Genomic DNA, 19,752 nt, shown 5'->3' with positions numbered 1-19,752 from the left:
GCTGCCCGCTCTCTCCTGCGAGTTCGTGTGCAGTATGGAGCCCTTCACTGCATCCATCAGGAAGGACATGAGCCTGAAGGGCGTGATTATCCCAGGCAGCGGAGGCCTTCAGGTCAAGACCTCCTTGTACGTGGACGATGTTGCCACCTTCTGCACTGATCGTCGGTCGGCGAGACGGCTGTTGGGCATCTGCAGCCAGTTTGAACTGGCCTCGGGTGCCAAAGTCAATAGGGGTAAGAGCGAGGCCATGTTCTTTGGGAACTAGGGCGACATCTCCTTCATCCCCTTCACCGTCAGGACAGACTACCTGAAGGTGCTGGGTGTTTGGTTCAGTGGAGCTGGGGTGTGCACTAAGACTTGGGAGAAGCGTATCTCCAAACTGAGGCAGAAGCTAGGCAGGTGCGCATTCCGGTCCCTCTCGATCGCAGGTAAAAACCTGGTTGTCAGGTGCGAGGGGCTTTCGGAACTGTTGTATGTGGCCCAGGCCTGGCCTATTCCCTAGACCTGCGCCGCTGCGGTCACCCAGGTCATTTTCCACTTCACGTGGGGGTCAAGGATGGACCAGGTCCGCAGGAACACCATGTGCAAAGACCTTGAAAATAGGGGAAAGGATGTACCGAACGCCAGCCTCGCCCTGATGGCTACCTTTGTGTGCGGCTGCATCAAGCTGTGCGTAGATCCTCAGCACGCAAACACCAAGTGTCCCGATTTACCGAGGTTCTACCTGTCCCCGGTATTGCGAAGGATAGGCCTGGCGTCATTGCTGCGGAACGCTCCGAGTAGTTGGACTGTCCCGTACCACCTGTCCTTCGTGGAGAAATTTTTGAAAGGAAACACCTTTGACCACAAGGCCGTCAGGCAGTGGTCAGCACGTAGTTTCCTCGAGACCCTTCAAGAAAAGGAGAGGGTGGATCCCGTCATGTGGCTCCCCCCCGCAGACTGCCACAGTCGTTTGGCAGAATGCCTCATCGCCAGAACTTTCAAACAAGCACAAGGACATTACTTGGCTGGTGGTGAGAGGGGCTCTGCCAGTGAGATCCTTTATGCATTACCGGAATCTCTGCGCCACCGCACGCTGTCCGAGGCAGCTGCAGCGTTGTGGGTGGGGGGGGGGGGGGGTAACGAGACTGTCGATCACCTCCTTCTGGTGTGTGCCTATGCGCAGGAGGTCTGGAGGGGGACGCAGTGGTATTTGTCGAGGTTTGTCCCGAGCAGATCAGTGATATGGGACTCCGTGCTCTACGGGCTGTTTCCCGGGACGCACACCGAGCCCAACATCAACTGCCAATGCGGTGAAAGACGCTTTTTGGTCTGCCCACAACTTGCTGGTCTGCCAGCTGAAAGAACTGACCCCGACCGCGTTTCGCAGACTGACGCACTCCCAGGCTCAGGACTACGTGCTGAGGGACACACGAAAGCTTGGGAAAGCTACCGCCAAGGTGCGGTGGGGAAAGACCGCCGTATGAAACCCCTCGTCCAGAATAGAAACAAGGGCCCTATCTGGTAACTGGGCCCAGCTGGCGCCTTCCCCAGCTCGTCAGGGGGCCAACGGGAACTGTGCGGGGAAGACGACTGCCGGGGTATTTTTTCTTTTGTTTTGCTTTTGCTTTGTTTTGTTTTTTTCCCTTTATTTGGTGTACGTAGCCCCTTGGGTAACCAGGAGCAGCTTGCATGACTGGGTAGGTGTATAAACATGTTTTATTTTTTGTACATCTTGTGAATGAAGTATATTTTTTCAAATAAAGAAAAATCTGTTCTTATCAGCTTTAATATGTGGACATGTCCTTTACTTAAGGACCCTATGTTAAACTGATTTTTGGAGCAGGAATTGGAACAGGGTCTTGCTCCATCCTCTCCACGCATCATCCTGGTATTGCAGTGTTTCCAGGACTGGTGCAGTCTCATTAAACCAAGTTTAAAAAACAGCCTGATCAAAACTTCAGGAAGGGTGTCTCGGCCTGAGACATCAGACTTCCTGTTCCTTCAGTCCTAGTTGGCCTGTTATCTCAGATTCTCCACCATCTGCTCAACACTCCGGAACCATAACAGCCCTTCAACCCAACAAGTCCACACCAAACCTCAGAGCATCCCAGCCCGATCTATAACCCACCTGAACTACCTCTCTCTAAACACTACAGGCAATGTAACATGGCTAATCCACCTAACCTGTGCATCTTTGGACTGTGGGAGCACTCTGAGGAAACCCACAGACACAGGGAGAATGTGCAAACTCCACACAGGCAGTCAGTCACCCACGGCTGGAATCAAACACATGTCCTGGTGCTGCCACCAAAGTGCTTTCTCTCAGTACTCTCACCCAACCTTCTCCAACTATGCTTGTTCCAAGGTACCTGTTAATCTCTCCTTTTCTGCATGTTCAGCACTTGCTCTGAATGTTAGTGCATCATCCCTGGTACCTGCTGCATCTTCCCACCAACACTATCCCTGAAAATCCACGCAATGCATCAGAAGTAAAAGAAAATAGCCTGCCACCACTACCTCATTACAAATAGCATTTCAGAAGAAAAAAAAGATGAAGCTATCGAAATATTCACTCGTTTTGACTTTGATGATGACGAATTGGGATGTATTGAACTAGAGATTTTGGAAACACTGAGCCACAAAAGGATATGGTGTATACAAACGCACGTTTTTCAGTTGAGTGCAAGAGCAACCAAACAAGTGTGCATGTGACTGTTTTATTTTTCTCAAGTCAAGGCCTTTGAGTTTAATCAGATTACCACTACTCACATTAGCCAGACAAAGAGATATTTGCAGATTTAGCGAAATGAGCCAGAAGTTAAATAAAAATGCTACATCAAGATGCAGAATTGCCTGTGCACAAAGTGCATTCTTGCTGTCAGAACTCTACAAACTTTTCAGCACCTGAGACATGTTCTGCCACAATATCTCTGCCTTTCCCTGGCATTTTTGCACTTTGACGTCTCAACTAGAACCTAATGTCTCACAGTGCTCCTGTCTTGCCTGGTGCTTATCACAGGCATAAGCCAGGCAGCTTAGCATTGTTATTACCAACAGTCAGTCAAGGGCTGGTCAGCAGCTGTGTCAACAAACATATGTTTCGACCAAACGGTCACGTCGCAAAGTCTCAGAGAAACAGTTCTCGGTCAGGGCAAGGGAGACAGGATTCAGTCAGGAGATCCTGACACAGCATGTCCAAGGAATCATTCAATATCAGCCATTTGGGACAAGCAGGATCAGGGGATCTGTATCACTACAGTGCAGAGAGGTGGCCACACTCACCACTAATTACATCCTCAAAATGCTCCAGTAGATTTGTTGAGCCTGAATTATGATCTTCAACCCAAGCTGACCCAGTCCATTCCTGCCATTGGGGGCAAGTTTGATGAAATTCTCAAGGTGTTCATGAGTTTGGGACGTTCAAGTCCATAGCTCCCTGAAATAGCGACACAAGTGGATAAGACGGTGAAGAATTTCAATTCCATGGTACACAGCATCAGGATCTGGTCAACTTTGATTTCTGGCTCATAAGTGAGATGAGGTTTTTTTTTCAAACACGTAGGAACAATGCATGCTTTGATGAGAACAACTGTGGTTCCAATCATTGCATTTTTTTTTGTTTCAACCATGAAATGGCCACAACTTTATCAAAAGTGAAAGTGACCACCAACCAGTTTGAACTGTCGGTTGTCAAATAAATTAAGACAGATAAGTGTATTTGCAGGAGATTTTTTTAAAAATTAATTTTTAAAAATTCATTCATGGGATCTTGATATCCCTGGCTAAGAATGGCAGTTTCCTTCCCTAAAAGACATAGGTTTTTCCAACAATGAAAACAGATTTACAGTCATCATTAGATTCTTATTTCAGAATTTTTTGTTTAAACTCAAATTCTACCATGTGGAATGGTGGGTTTCAAACCTCGGTGCCCAGACCATTATCTCAGTCTCTGTGGAGTAATAGACAGAAGAATAAATAGAAAATATACACTAGATATCACACAATGTCTTGGTTTATGTATTCATCATGAGATCCATCACTGCTATGGACAACAGGTAAGGATCTGAGGAGACTGCATTTCCCCCAGACAGAGTCACAATGGTCACCAGGTTTCATAGCCGATTGCATTTTCCCAATCAGGGATTATAGTACAGGACTCATCCCAATCTTTTATTTCGATTTAAAACTTTCATTTTGTGGATAAAAATCAAAAGGAAAGATTGCATTGTTTCCAATAAACAAATATCTATTAAAAATTGAAACATGTCCGTGGAGATCAATAGAATCTGTAATTGTAAAGGTGTGCAGACATAATGACCAGGCATAACCAACAAATAAAGGGCCATCGAGATCATCACAGAATTCCTACAGTGTGGAAGACGGCCATTCGTCCATCGAGTCCACACGAACCCTCCAAAGAGCATCCCACCCAGCCTCACACCCTACTCTGTCCTTGCATTTTGCACACGTGACACTATGGGAAATTTAGCATCATCAATCTACCCAATTTGCATATTTTCTGGACTGTGGGAGGAAACTGGAGCACCTGGAGGAAACCCACGCAGGCAGGGTCTGGGTCGGACACGCTTCATAAGTTCAGTGCGCACTTGATGGGCTAAATGGTCTGCTTCCACACCGGAGGGATCCTATGGACTCCAGAAACAAGCCCAAAAAACATGGTTTGTACATAGCTAAAAGGAGAATCAAAAACCAACCTCACAGTTATTCAGAAATTTGCTGCTAGTTAACCAGTCCTGATGAACCAGGAAATCCCTTTTCACATACCGTGCGGGTGGATAGTCTTTCGTCAGTGTGAATGTATCGATGTGTCATGACAACATGACTATTTCCAAGCTCTACCTGACAGATACACAACTGATATTAACATTTTATCCACAATACCAGTACCTTTAATTGAGCAGGGATCAGTAACATCAGTACAAACAGCCCAAAACCATAGTTCATTTGATATTGAGTGTGACAGCAAAACCCTTCAACTGTGCTTCTTTGTGAACTCACTGGGGTGTTAACAGTTTGGGTGACTGAGTGAATGCTTTCCCACATTTAGAGAAGGTGAATGGTCTCTCCCCAGTGTCACTGAGCTGGTGTAAGGACATTTCAGATGAATCCTCACAGACCATATGCATTTCTCCCCACTGCGAGTGCTGCTTTTTCCTTCAGTGTTCAAAATCCTGAGGTAATTGAGTTGTGATAAACAAAGTGACTGTCAGATCTGGATGTGTTCCTGTTTGAATTCTCCAACTGTAGACTAAGCTTTCAGACAGAAAACAAGTGCAGTGAGTGAGAAACCAGAAGAACACACGCAGATTGTGAAACAGAAATCCTCTGGACATTTGTGGAGCGATACTTGGGGAATATGATGGATTATCATTAGAACAAATTCATAAATAAATATCCTCCAGGTAAGGGATCCAGTCAGTGTTTGCACAAAACTGAAAGAAGGTGGGAGATCCAGGGAGGATGGACAGGCAGTGTATAGATCTGTAACTCAGTCTTTCAGAGGGATCGAAAGACTAAGAACAGTGCAGAAGTAAAATTGCGGAAATCTGAAATGAAAACAAAAATGCTTAGTCGGAGTTGTACACCACGAAACAATCCCTTTGGTCCCAGTTGTCCATGCTGACCAGATATCCCAAATTAATCTAATCCCATTTGCAAGCATTTGACCTATATTGCTCTAAACCCTTCCTATTCACATGCCCATCCAGATGTCTCTCAAATGTCATAATTGTCCCAGCTTCCACCAGTTCCTCTAGCAGGTCATTCCACACAGGCACCACTCACTTTCCCTTTTTAAAAAAAAACTTTCCCTCTCAGCTTAAACTGGCTACTCACCCTATGCCCACCATAATTTTATTAACTTCTATAAGGTCACCTCTCAGCCTTCAATGCTCCAGGGAAAACAGCCCCAGCATATTCAGCCTCTCCCTACAGCTCAAAATTTCCAACTCTTCCAACATCCTTGTAAATCTTTTCTGCACCCTGCCAAGTTTAACAGCATCATTCCTACAGCAGGGAGACCAGAACTGAACAGTATTCCAAACGCAGCATAATCAATGTCTTGTTCAGCCTATAACATGACCTCCCAACTCCTACACTCAATGCACTGACCAATAAATGCAAGCATAGCAAATATCATCGTCACTACCTTCTATACCTGCAATCCAGCTTCAAGGAACTGTGCACCTGCACCCCAAGGAGTCTCTGTTGTGTAACAGTCCCCAGGGCCTCATCATTATCTGTTTAAGCCCTGCCCTGATTTTCATTACCATCATGCGATCGCTCGCATTTTTCCAAACTAAAATGATTTCTGGCACTCCTCGGCCCATCGACCCATCTGATTAAGTTCCCATTGTACTTGGAGGCAAACTTCTTTGCTGTCTACAACAATTTGTGTCATCTGCACACTTACTAACCATTCCTCCAATATGCATTCCACATGATTTATATCAATGACAAAAAGCAGTGGACCCAGCACCGATCCTTGCAGCACACTGCTGTTCATAGTCCTCTAGACTGAAAAAATAGACACCCCCAACCATGATCTTGTCTCCTACTTTCATGCCAATTTTGTTTCAAATAGCTAACTCTGCCTGGATTCCATTTGATCTAATCTTGCGAACCAGTCTGTCATGTGGAGCTTTGGTGAATGCCTTGCTAAAGTCCAGATAGACAATGTCCACTGCTTTGCCTTCATCACTTCTTCAAAAAACTCAGTCAAGTTAGTGAGACAAGATTCCCCACTCACAAAGCCATGTTGACTATCCCTAATCAGTCTTTGCTTCTCTAAACACATGCAAATCCAGTCCCTCAGAATCCCCTCCAGCAATTTACCCAACACTGACATCAGGCTCAACGGTCGATGGTCCTCCGGCTTTTCCTTAAAGAATGGCACCACATTAGCCACTCTGGCACTTCAGCAGTGTCTATCAGTGATGCAAATATCTCAGCAAATGACCCAGCCGTAGTCCATGTTCCAGGACATCAAAAGGGAAAAGCCTTGAAGCCTGACCACCCCCTCTATTTGTGGGTAGTTTGTGGGTAACACCTGATCGGGTGCCAGGGACCTATCCACCTTTATGCAGTTTAAGATGTACAGCAGGTAGACCCCTGTAATATGGACACTTTTCACGACTCATTATTTATGTCTCCAAGCTCTCTAGCTTCCATATCCTTCTCTGCAGTAAATACTCGTGTGAAATACTTATTTACTATCTCAGCGTCATATCTTTTTTAAAATATGTCTTTCTCCTCTCATCTTACACGTGTCCCCTTGTCTTGAAATTGCCCAATCCTAGGGAAAAAAAGCCCTTAATAGTCATCTAATCTGTGCCCTCATGATTTTAAGCACCTCTGCAAGGTCATCCCTTAACCTACTATGCTCCAGTGAGGAAAGTCCTAGCTTTGGCAGTCTATTTTAATAATCAAGCCCGCCATTCCTGGCAACATCCCAGCATATCTTTACTGACCTGTCTCCAGTTTAATAATAACATCCTTCCTGTAACAGGGTGACCAGAACTGCACACAATACCTCACATGAAGCTTCACCATGTACTGTACAATCTCAACATTACATCCCAACTCCGAGACTCCAAAGATTGAGCAATGACGGCAAGTGTGCGAAACAACTTGTTAACCAGCCTGTCTACCTGTCTCCATAAACTTCAAAGTAGCATGTACCTGAATCTCATCATTTCTCTGTTCCACAACACTACCCTGGGTGCAACCATCAATTGTGTAAGTCCTACACTAGTTCATTTTCCCAAATTACAATGTCTCACATTTATTCAAATTGAACTTCATCCTCCACTCCTCAACCCATTGAGCCAATTGATCAAGATCTCGTTGTCATCTTAGATAACCTTCACTAACTACTATAAACACCATTTCTAGTATCACCTGCAAACTTATTAATTTTGTCCCTTAAATTCTCTTCCAAATCATTTATATTAACGAGAAACAAAGAAGTTGACCCTGTACCGATTGCTGTGGAACACAGCTGGTTACAGAACTCCACTCTGCAAAATATCCTCCAGCACCACATTCTCTCCTACAAATGAGCCAATTTTGCTCCCAATTTGCAAGCTCTTCCTGAATCACATGTGATCTAACTTTACTCATCAGTCTACCATGTGGAACCCTGTCAAAGGCTTCACTCTCATTCTAGAGGTGCTGCAAATCCGACCCAATTCCCCTGCCATTTGTCCAACGCCCTCTTGATCATGCCTTAAAAGTTAATCCCAACTCTCTCTTGATCATAACTGCTAAATCTGCATCCAGCTCCCATTCAGTCTGTTCCAGGTCCTGGGAACTTGCTGAGTCAAGTAACCTTCACATTTTCACCCTGCATTATTTGCCAATTATCTGAGTGTTGTATTCTGCAGTTACCAACGTTGACACAATGTTAATATTTTTTCTCTCTCTGCAAACTAACATCCTGGAAACAAATCTACTACTCGACAAAATCATTGCTAATCAGACCCAAGGAGAATTCTCTCAGCTTCTTCTAGCTCTCTCCAACCAGAAACCCATAATTTTAATTTACTTATGGGATGTGGCCTTTGCTGCCCAGAGTAATATTGATTGCCCATTTTTATTTGATTTGGAGAAGGTGGTGGTGAACCACTTTCTGTAACTGCTGCTCTCCACGTGCTGTTTAAGACGATAACCTGCCCTGAAGCCTCACCACCCTCTCTATCGCAGGAATCATATCTCAAACATCACCACCCTCCCTATCATGAGAATGACCCTCAAGCCTCACTACTTGCACTATTGCAGCCATCACCTCGAGCCTCACCACCCTCCACATTCCTGAAATCCCTTTCCAGCCTCACGACCTGCCTGTCGTTGGAATCCCTCTCTAGCCTCTGAATTCTCACTATCTCTGTAGATTCCTCCAGTCTCACAAACCTCACCTCTGTAATCTCTTCCAGATTTCAAGGTGAGGGGGGAAAGTTTAAGGGGGATATGTGTGGTAAATTCTTTACACAGCAGGTGGAGTGTGCCTGGAATGCATTGCCAGCGGAGTTGGTAGAGGTGGGCACGATCGCGTCATTTAAGATGTATCTAGACAGATACATGAATGGGCAGGGAGCAGAGGAATACAGATCATTGGAAAATAGGTGACAGGTTTGGATAGAGGATCTGGATTGGCACAGGCTTACAGGGCTGAAAGGCCTGTTCCTGTGCTGTAATTTTCTTCGTTCTTTGTTCAACGCCCTCCTGTCTCTAAATTCATCCAATACATATAAACTTCTTCAGCGCTGTAATTGTCTTTACCCTCACAAACCTCACTTTGTTTGACATCTAATCCAGCCTCTCAATCCTCACCATTTCTGTAACCTCCTCCAACCTCACTTTTCCCGACTTTTGAAATCTTCTCCACTCTCAGAACCCTTCCTGTCTCTAATATTCTCCAGCCTCACAAATCTCAATATGTCCCTTCCTCTAATACAGTCCTAATGATGATGCCCCATTTTTATTCCTCCACTTGATGGTGGCACTTGCAGTTTCCTGGGATTCAAGCTCCAGAACTTCCTGGTAAACCACTTCATCTCTATACCTCACTTTTCTCCCGAAAACACTGAGCAATCATGAGTTATTCATTCTAATACCTCATTTTCTGAAATGGCTTGAAATATTGCTGGGCATCTTCCTACGTGAAGAGTCTCGGAGGTCTACAGTCCAGAAAAAGGCTTTGTGGCCCATCCAGCCTGGGCTGGTTAAAAACCACAACCTAACTATTCTAATCTAATTTTCCAGCAGTTGGCCCATAGACCTGTCTGTGTTGGCATCACAAGTGGGCATCTAAATATGCCTTAAACGCTATGAGGATCTCTGTGCCCACCACCCTCACAGACAGTGAGGTTCAGTGCCATTGTCACAGAATGATGACATCACAGACAGGAGCAGAGACGAGCTGAGTCTGTGCAAACCAAAGATCCCACACACACTGTGAAGGACGGGAGGGACCCTGATAGGGGACAGAGGAGATTTTACAGAATGGTTTGTAGGAAGAGGGTTTTTAGTTGCATGGTTAGGGCTGTTTTTTTTAAACATTATTCTTTCATGTGACTTGGGCGTTGCTGGTACATATTGAGAATATCCATCTACAATAGATGGACTCTCCTTCTCAACCTCTCCCCTCGCCTGGGGTGTGGTAATCTTCAGGTTAAGCCAGCCCTATGGTCAGGTAGGACTACAGTGACTTTACCTTTGGCACAGTGATGCCACTTTGCCTCGGTGGTGTAGAGGGGAATGCTGAATGTTGAATGTGGTGGATGGGACACCACTCTGACAGTGCTTCATCTGGAGGATGTTCACTTTCTTTCATATTGTCAGGGCTGCACTGATGCAGGGAAGTGGAAAATGTTTCAACACAAGCCGGATGAGTGCCTTATCGACAGCAGTCAGTCATTGGGGAATCAGGTGTTTGGGGAAACTGAGATTATTCTCCTTGTAACAAAGGGTTTTGAGGGGACCTTTGACAGAGATGTTTACAAAAGATATACATTACGATGATAAAACGTACACCCACTCATCAACTGACCAGGCAAATGATTACACGACGTATGTTGAAAGTTTAAGGGACGATCTATTGAGAGAATGGGGTGATTTAAAAGAAAAATTTTACGTGGCAAATGGGAAATGAGCAGGAACACAATACTCACATAATGTGAATATCCAGGTCCTGATGAATCGAGTAATTCTGTCAGAGTTTGGTGCTACAACTATTGAGACTCCCACCTGAAAGTCCACTTGTAATATCCTGTAACACAAATTCATAAAATGCAGTCAGTCCGGTTCGAATTTCACACCAGCCCCTCCTCCTGGCCGAGGATAACCGTGCATTGTCCCTGCTACACATTATCCTTTGTGGGGGTCAGCAGTTGATTCAGGGGGAAATGTATTGGGGTTTCTAGGAATTTCCACCTTGGGGCTTCATGTCACTAAACAGATCAGCAGGTTTTTGACACATGGCAAAGAATGCCTGAGAGTTAGTGAGATGCAGGCAGCAGGATTCGCTTCCTTTTCTTTCCTTCTGTGCTGCTGCACTGCCACAATGAGATTTTGGGCCGGAAAAGCTGATGCAACTTGATGGACAAGTTGTCTCGATTCTGAGCAATGGACAGTAAGCCTCTGGTCATTCGAAAGAATGTCCCTTAAAAAGATAGCAATTACATATGCGCCATGTTGCCCAGTGCTCCCAACAAAAAGAACGAGGGAGGATCACATAAAAAAAGGGGATAACAGTCAAGTTCCACGAGGGTTACAGTTTATGGAGAGACATTGATAAATGGGCGACAAGTTGGCAAATGGAGTACAACTGTGGGAAAATGTGAAGTTGTTCATTTGAGGAGACAACCAAAGAATACAGTGTTATTTAAAAAGGTAAAATCTGTGGAAAACTGTAACACAACGGGACTCAGGAATAATTGTGCAGGAAACACAAAGCGAGCACACAGTTGCAACGGGTAATCCGTGAGGGTAATGGGATGTTATCCCTTATGTCAAGGTGTTTGTAGTATGAGAGTTTGGAATACAAGTCTAAGGACAAATGTACAAATTGCTGGCAAGACAACATCTGGAGGAATGCGAGCAGCTTTTTTGGTCCACTTATTTGAGCAAGTATATCACTTCACTGGAGGCATTTCAGAGAAGATGGACTAGCATGATCACTGGTTTGGAGGGACTATCATTTAAGCCAAGACTAAACAGGCCTGGAATCTACTATTTAGATTATTGAAGATGGAGAGACGAGCTAATTAAAAATATAGGATTCTTAAGTGGGTTTACAGGATAAATGCTGAAGGGATATTTCCCATCGTGGGAGCAGATTCCTCATCAGGCAGACAATAGAGGGTTCTCTTTTGGAATCGTCAAGTTTAAGGCAACACAGACATGGGTAAGGGGTTTCGGTCACAAATGAGCTGGAGTGAGGTGGAGAGGAGGAGCATTTTAGAGATTGAAATTTTTGACATGTGATTGAGAAGATGTATGTTAGGAAGTTCATCGTGAGGCCAGATGTGAGAACATTATTGAGAAGACTGCAGTTCAACCTCAGACAGTTCCCAGCGAGAGGGATGGATTCAGTACAGTAGTAAAGAAAAGTAATTTGTAATAATAACTGCAGGAACGTGTTTAACTATCACAAAGTGTTATTGGAGGAAATTTCAGCTAATCAAGTAGTGGAAGTATGATAAGCAGTTTTATAATTGAGTAACAGTGGAGCAAAGGAGAGTGATGACGGGGGAGTTAGATCTGTACATTGTAGAATACATGCAAAACCTGACAGTGCTTGTGGAAGACCTCACCTCCTGGCAGTATGTCGGTGAGAAACAGGATGGACCAAGGATAGACCCTTGAGGGACAACGACGACATTGATTTCAGGCAGGAGTGGAGATGGAGTGGGATTTTCCAATGACGGTGAGGTCAAACATTCGTTTTAAACAGAATGGGTGAGAAGGACATAACCAGAAAAGAGAAGCATACAGAACAAGTAACAATATCTGCGAATTGGCATGCGTGGGGGAAAGAGCGAGAGAGCGAATATTTGGAGTTTAAGAGAATAGGAAAAAGGGCTAGGATAAGTTCTGATAAGGCTTGACATGAGACTGGACAAAGATGCAAGTTTAAGCCTAAAACGAGGAGCAACGCGTCAGGCAATTTGGTTTGGTGGGCTCGTGGAAGAGAGGGAAGCAGCAGAGGCAGTTGATTGGATTGTCTCAATCTTAGTGACATAGAAACTCCATGTGTCTCCCTCACTTGCTGTTGCAGGGGAGGATGGAGGAGATAGGATGATGGACAGCGTTTTGCAAAGAAACAAAGCCTGCATTGGTGATATTAACTTTTATCTACGATATTAAAATGTACAACAGAAGTCTGGGTCGAATCCCATCGCAGCAAATGGTGGAATTTGAATTCAATTTAAAAAAAGACTGGAATTTAGTATCAGCTGGTTGCCATGGAACCACTGCTAATGGCAGAAAACAAAAACAAAAAAATCTAATGTCCTTCAGGGTAAGAAATTTGCCAACCAAGCCACTCAGTTGCAAAATATCAACAAAGGTATGAAGCTGGGTGGCCCACTTGGCATCTACCAAAGCACGAGGAAAGACACCTGCAGAATTAGTCCTATTGACCCCACAAACTCCTCTTTACTCATATCTGGGGGCTAGCAGCAAAACTTGGAGAGGTGACTCAAAGTCTAGACAAGAAACAGCGTCAGACTCATGGAAACTAACCTTACAGACAACAACACATCACCACTGTCCTCAGTGACGGCCTGTCCCACGAGGAGGACAGACCCAGCAGACGTGGCAACACAGTGCTATTCTGACCGGATTATTTGTCCTGAGAGAACTCGACATCGACGCCTGGAAGTCTCATGACTCCTGCTCGTTACCACGTATCATCCTTCCTCGGTTGATAAATTGGCAGCAGTATTAGTGCTAGATTATTAATCCAGAGACCCAGATAGCATTCTGCGGACCTGGGTTCAAATCCTGCCATGGCAAATGGCGAAACTTGAATTAAGTAATTATCTGGAATTACGAGTCTAATGATGACCATGAAACCATTGCTGATTTTCAGGGAAGACTCATCTGGTTCATTTGCATCCTTTTGGGAAGGAAATCTGCCATCCTTACCTGGTCTGCAATACATGTGACTCCAAACCCACAGCAATGCGGTTGACTATTAACTGCCTTCCTGGCAATAAACACTGGTCCAGCTAGTGATTTCCATATCCCAAGAGTGAATTTTAATTGAAAAAAAAAACTCCATGTTGAACAGCACTTGGAGGAAGCACAGAGTGTGAACGGCACTGCTTGTACTCAATGCCCACCATCAGGAGTAGTTAGCAGCAGGATTACCAATCAAGCTGGTTGGATCCTCAAGGACAAAGCTGCCTGGCTGGGACTGCAGCAGCTGGTGCCACAACCAACAGAAGGGAAAAACATAGCTGGTCTCATTGTCACAAATTTCCCAGCTGCAGATGCATCTGTCCATGACAGGATTGATAACAGCAACCAGCGCATAGTCCTGTGGAGACAAAGCCTCATCTTAAACTTGAGAATACCCCCATTGCATGCTAACAAAATGTGAGGCTCGATGAACACAGCAGGGCCAGCAGCATCTCAGGAGCACAAAAGCTGACTTTTCGGGCCTAGACCCTTCATCAGAGGAGATGCTGCTGGCCCTGCTGTGTTCATCCAGCCTCACATTTTATTATCTTGGATTCTCCAGCATCTGCAGTTCCCATTATCACTGATACAATACCCACCATTGCGTTGGGTGGCACAAACTTCGGTTGAAAGAGACAGACTTGGAACAGACACAGGAACTCAAAACCAGATATCTATGAGGCTTTGTGGGACATCAACAGCAGCAGAACTTAATCCAGCACAGTCTGTAACCTCGTGGCTCGGCATATCCTACAGTCAACCATTAGCATTGATCCCAGGGATCAACACTGGTTGAATGGATAGTATCGGAGGGCATGCCAAGAGCAGCACCAGGCTTACCTAAAAATAAAGGTGCCAACCTCAAAACTACCAAACAGGACTATCTGCATGCCAAATAGCATAAGCAGCAAGCGTTAGAGCTGAGCCACCCCTAACCAATAGATCAGATGTGAGCTCTGCAGTTCTGCCACACCCAGTCGAGAATGGTGATGGACAATTAAGCAACTCACTCGAGGAAGCATGCCAAAAATCCCCATCTTTACTGACAGAGGAGCCCAACCTATCCACACAAAAGATAAGACTGCAGCAAATTTCAGCCAAAAATGCCAATTGGATGATCCATCTCACCTTCTCCAGAGGTCCCCGACATCAGATGTGAGTTTTCATCCAATTTGATTCATTTCAAATAATATTAATAAATGACTGAAAGGTTACACACCCTGGCAACACTTTGGCAATAGTACAGATGACTAGTGCTCTAGAGGTGGCCAGCGCCAAGCCAAACTGTTTCAGTCCTGCTACAGCGCTGGCATCTATTGACAATTTGGAAAACTGCCCAGGTCTGTTCAGCACAAAAACACAGCAAATCGAACCCCACCAATTTCCCCTCAAGCAGTCTATTCTCTATCATCAGTAAAGTGATGGAAGGTGTTGTCAACAGCACTATTAAGCAGCACTTACTCAGCAGTAACCTGCTCAGTGATACGCAGTTTGGGCCACGGCGGGCACTCGGTTCCTGATCTTATTACAGACTTGACCCACATATTCACAAACAGCTGAATCCTGAGGTGAGGTGAGGGTAACTGCAGAGTCCTGCACAAAAACCACTTACTTCCACTTCAGTGGAAATGACCCGACAGTGACACCTTAGTTTCAGCTCATCTGCTGAACCTCTCATCTATTCCTGTGTTACCTCTAGACTTAACTGTCCAAACTCACCGCCAGTCGGCCTCCCACATTCAACATCCCTGTAACCTCAAGAATACCTAAAATTCTGCTGCACACAAGTTCATTTGTACCAAGACCTGTTCACCATCACTGCTGTGCTCCCTGACCCACAAAGGCTCCTATTTATAAGCAACAATTTAAAATTCTCATCCTTGATTTCATTCCTGGCTGTGATGAGCCCTATCTCCCTGCACCACACAACCTTCAAGACTTCGATAACTCATTTAGTTCCAGACTCCAACAATGCGTTTAATCATCCCTTCACTATTGGAGGCTGTTTCTACAGTTGCCAGGCAACATGGTCTGGAATTCCCATGATAAACCTCTTAGGTTTGCTTTCCTTCTTTAAGATAGTCATGAAAACCTGCAAATTCAGTTACTTTTTGGTCACCTGACCTAATATGGCCTTACGATAAAAGTTTCTTGATAATATTTTTGTGAAATTATAACACATGATAATCAAATACAAATTGTTTGTTGATTTGGACATACACCGTTAGCTCTTCAGTATTGCTAGATGAATGATCTGTAACTTCTCAAATGACCGTATTGTGGGAGCACCTTCATCATACAAACTGCAGCAGGACACGAAGGTTAAACTTCTCAACAGGCAACAGGGCTTCGGCAACGATCGCTGGTATCTGTGGAAGGAGAAACAGTAAATGTTGCAGAAGTGCAAAATGAATGAAACAGAATAAAAATGCTGCCGAATTTGGTGGTCTGAAATGGAAGAAAAATGCACTCTCTTTCTGGGAATACATTGCCTGACAGTGAAAGATACCATTCAAAAATTAATCTGGTAAGACAGCAGCACGTGGTCAGGGGGTGGGCAGCAGTGGAAAATTTATTTACAAAAAAGGTATAAGGAAGTAACAGTAATACACTACAGAGATCAAATGTATCCATCATTAGAGACTGAAGAGATTAAACACCGACAAAGGTGATCAGGGAGCACAGAAGTGACTAAGAGCAGTGCGAGCTGCTATTATCCCACACTCTGAGAAAGAAATCCAGAAGAAACAAACATTTCTCTTGGATAAGAGATAATAGGAACTGCAGATGCTGGAGAATCCAAGATAACAAGTTGTGGAACTGGATGAACACAGCAGGCCAAGGAGCAGGAAAGCTGACGTTTCGGGCCTAGACCCTTCATCAGAAATGGGGGAGGGGAAAGAGGTTTCTGAACTAAATAGGGAGACAGGGGGAGACAGATCAAAGATGGAGAGAAAAGATATGTGGAGAGGAGACAGACAAGTCAAAGAGGCCAGCATGGAGCAGGTAAAGGTGAGTATCGGTGGGAAGTTGGGAGGTGATAGGTCAGTCCAGGGAGGTGGGATGAGGTTAGTAGGCAGGAAATGGGAGTGCCGCTTGAGGTGGGAGGGGGGAATAGGAGAGAGGAAGAACAGGCTAGGGAAGCAGAGGCAACCTGGGCTAGTTTTGAGATGCAGTTGGGGGAGGGGAGATTTTGAAGCTTGTGAAATCCACATTGACACCATTGCGCTGCAGGGTTCCCAGGCAGAATACGAGTTCCTGTTCCTGCAACCCTTGGGTGGCATCGTTGTGGCACTGCAGGTGGCCCAGGATAGGCATTTCGTCTGAGGAAACGGATGGGGAGTTGAAATGGTTCACGACTGGGAGGTGCAGTTGTTTATTGTGAACCGAGTGTAGGTGTTCTGCAAAGTGGTCCCCAAGCCTCCACTGGGTTTCCCCAATGTAGAGGAGGCCACAACGGGTACAGGGGATGCAGTATACCACTAAGCAGATGTGCAGGTGAACATCTGCTTGATGTAGAAAGTCTTCTTGGGGCCTGGGATGGGGGTGAGGGAGGTGGTGTGGGGGCTAGTGTAGCACTTCCTGCATTTGCAGGGAAGAGTGCCAGGTGTGGTGGGGCTGGAGGGGAGTGTGGAGTGGACAAGGGATTTATGGAGAGTGTGGTCCCTCCGAAAAACAGGCAAGGGTGGGGAGGGAAAGTGTCTTTGGTGTTGGGGTCGTATTGCTGATGGCGGAAATGTCAGACGATGATGCGGTGGATCCAGTACGTGAGGATGAGGGAGATTCTTTTTCGGTTGTTATTGCAGGGACGGTGTGCGAGTTAGGAGTTGTGGAAAAATGCAGGAGACATGGTCAAGGGCATTCTCGATCACTGCGGGTGAAAAGAGGTGGGGGGTGGGGTTGCGGTCCTTGAAAAGAAACAACATCAGACGTACGGGAGTGGAATCCTGGGAGCAGATGCGGCGGAGGTGAAGGAATTGGGAATAGGAGATGGCATTTTTTGGAGGGCAGTGGGTTGGCGGAGGTGTATTCTAGGTAGCTGAGAGAGTTGGTGGGCTTGAAATGGATATTGGTCTCTAGACGGTTGCCTAAGATGGAAACAGAGGTCCAGAAGGTGAGAGAGGTGTTAAGAGATGGCTCAGGTGAACTTAAGCTTGGGGTGGTAGGTGTCGGTGAAGTGGACAAACTGTTCGAGCTCCTCGTGGGAGCACGAGGCAGTGCCGATACAGTAATCCATGCCCCGGACGAAGAGGTGGGGTTCAGAGCCAGTGTGTGTACGGAAGAGGGATTGTTCTGACAAAGAGGCAGGCATAGCTTGGGCCCATGTGGGTACCCATGGCCATCCCCTTTGTCTGTAGGAGGTGGGAGGAGTTGATAGAGAAGTTGTTGACGATGAGAACAAGTTCACCTAAGCGCATAAGGGGGTCAGTAGAGGGGACCTGGTCAGACCTGCAGGACAGGAAATAACAGATGGCTGAAAAGCTCTACGCATGGGGAAATGCAGGTGCTAATGTGGTATACTGCATCCGCTGTACCCGTTGTGGCCTCGTCTACATCAGGGAAACCAAGCAGAGGCTTGGGGACCACTTTACAGAACACCTACACTCAGTTCGCAATAAACAACTCCTCATCCCCACCTCCCTAACCTGTTCTTCCTCTCATCTATCCCCTCCTCCATTCACCTTTACCTGCTCCATCCCCACCTCTTTAACTTGTCTGTCTCCTCTCCATCTGTCTCCCCCTCTCTCCCTGTTTATTTCAGTATCCCCTTCCCCTTCCCCATTTCTGAAGGGTGTAGGCCCGAAAATGCCAGTTTTCCTGCCCCTCTGATGCTGCCTGTCCTGTTGTGTTCCTCCAGATCCACACCTTGTTCTCTCACGTTCAGCTGGAGGCGGCTGCGCATGCGCCCAGCTTCACCCCGGCTCTTTCAAAGTTAAAGCTGTCGCGCATGCGCCCCGCGGATCATTGCCCCCAATAAAGATGGTGACGGTCACAGGGGCCTATCGTCATCTGAGGCATTGATTTGTTTTCTGCAAACGTGAGTCTGGGAGTTTCAAATGTGTGTTTTCCGACGTGCACTAACTGTTTGTAAAACTTCGAAACCCATACGAATATCACTTCCCTCCAGCTTTCTGCCGTTTTGCTTTCTTTACCGCGGCCTGCTCTTACCTCAGTTGCACAAATCTTGGTCTCAACGAAAGATCCAAGCCCGAAACGTTAGCTTTCCTGCTCCTCTGGTACAGCTTGACCTGCTGTGTTCATCCAGCTGCACACCGTGTTACCTCGAATTCTCCGGCCTCAGCAGTTCCGGTTATCTCAGCGACTCTGGACCGCTGTCGTGGATGATCACGTGGTTTTCACTGATCCCGCCCTCTCTTCATTCCGATTGGGCGACATTCGCGCTGTCTTGCACGGCACACCTGTGCTTCTATTGGTCGCGCATTGATCAATCAGCCAGACTTCACTGTGAGCTGAGCATGCGCAGTGCTTTGTGTTATTGTCAGAAGCAAATGATCGTCGTCACAATGTTGCATTTTGAGACAAATGAGACTGAGAACTGGATGAGAAAGATTGTTACATTAGCGATCCTGGGGTTTTGATAAGTCGCTCTGAGGAAGGGCCACTGCACCCGAAACGTTAGCTCTGTCTTTTCACCTTCACAGATGCTGCCAGACCTGCTGAGCTTTTCCAGCAACTTTGTTTTTGTTCCCGGTTTACAACATCCCAGTTCTTTTGTTATTTTTTAATCAGTCGCGATTGAAAAGGCTTCTGGAAGCTCAAAGCTAAAGATATTTTTGATACCGCTCTGTCAGCGAATAGAGAAATGGCGGTGAAATAAGGATAATAAATACAGGTCTAGCAGTCCTCAGGTAAGATGTAAAGGGAATAATTATGAACATGAAGAACATCACGTGGTTTCGTGAGGTGAGTGTTGTTCATATGAACTGTGATTGGGCAGAGAGGGAGGTTAATCAAAAAAGAACAAGCATAAAAGAGATTCTCAAGAAAGGTCTGTGCAATGGAAAGCAAGGAGAATCAGAAGATAAAAGCCCAAGGCAGAAA

The 19,752-nt window shown here is 45.7% G+C and overlaps 1 long non-coding RNA gene and 1 pseudogene across 1 annotated transcript; one reads left to right on the top strand and one right to left on the bottom strand.

The window, feature by feature from the left end:
* Positions 1–1,688: 1,688 nt before the first annotated feature.
* On the bottom strand, positions 1,689–19,028 carry LOC125450215 (uncharacterized). Its single transcript, XR_009445549.1, has 4 exons — positions 18,859–19,028; positions 15,910–16,058; positions 10,674–10,771; positions 1,689–5,549 (listed from the first exon to the last, which is right to left on the bottom strand). It is a non-coding gene; the product is annotated as an uncharacterized LOC125450215 (long non-coding RNA).
* LOC132209471 (U2 spliceosomal RNA) lies at positions 1,728–1,904 on the top strand (annotated as a pseudogene).
* Positions 19,029–19,752: the final 724 nt, after the last annotated feature.

This window comes from Stegostoma tigrinum, unplaced genomic scaffold (genome assembly GCF_030684315.1).
Source record: "Stegostoma tigrinum isolate sSteTig4 unplaced genomic scaffold, sSteTig4.hap1 scaffold_98, whole genome shotgun sequence".
In the NCBI taxonomy this organism is placed as follows: domain Eukaryota; kingdom Metazoa; phylum Chordata; class Chondrichthyes; order Orectolobiformes; family Stegostomatidae; genus Stegostoma; species Stegostoma tigrinum.
The sequence above is the reverse complement of the archived record's forward strand: the minus strand, read 5'-3'. Positions and strand labels throughout refer to the sequence as shown.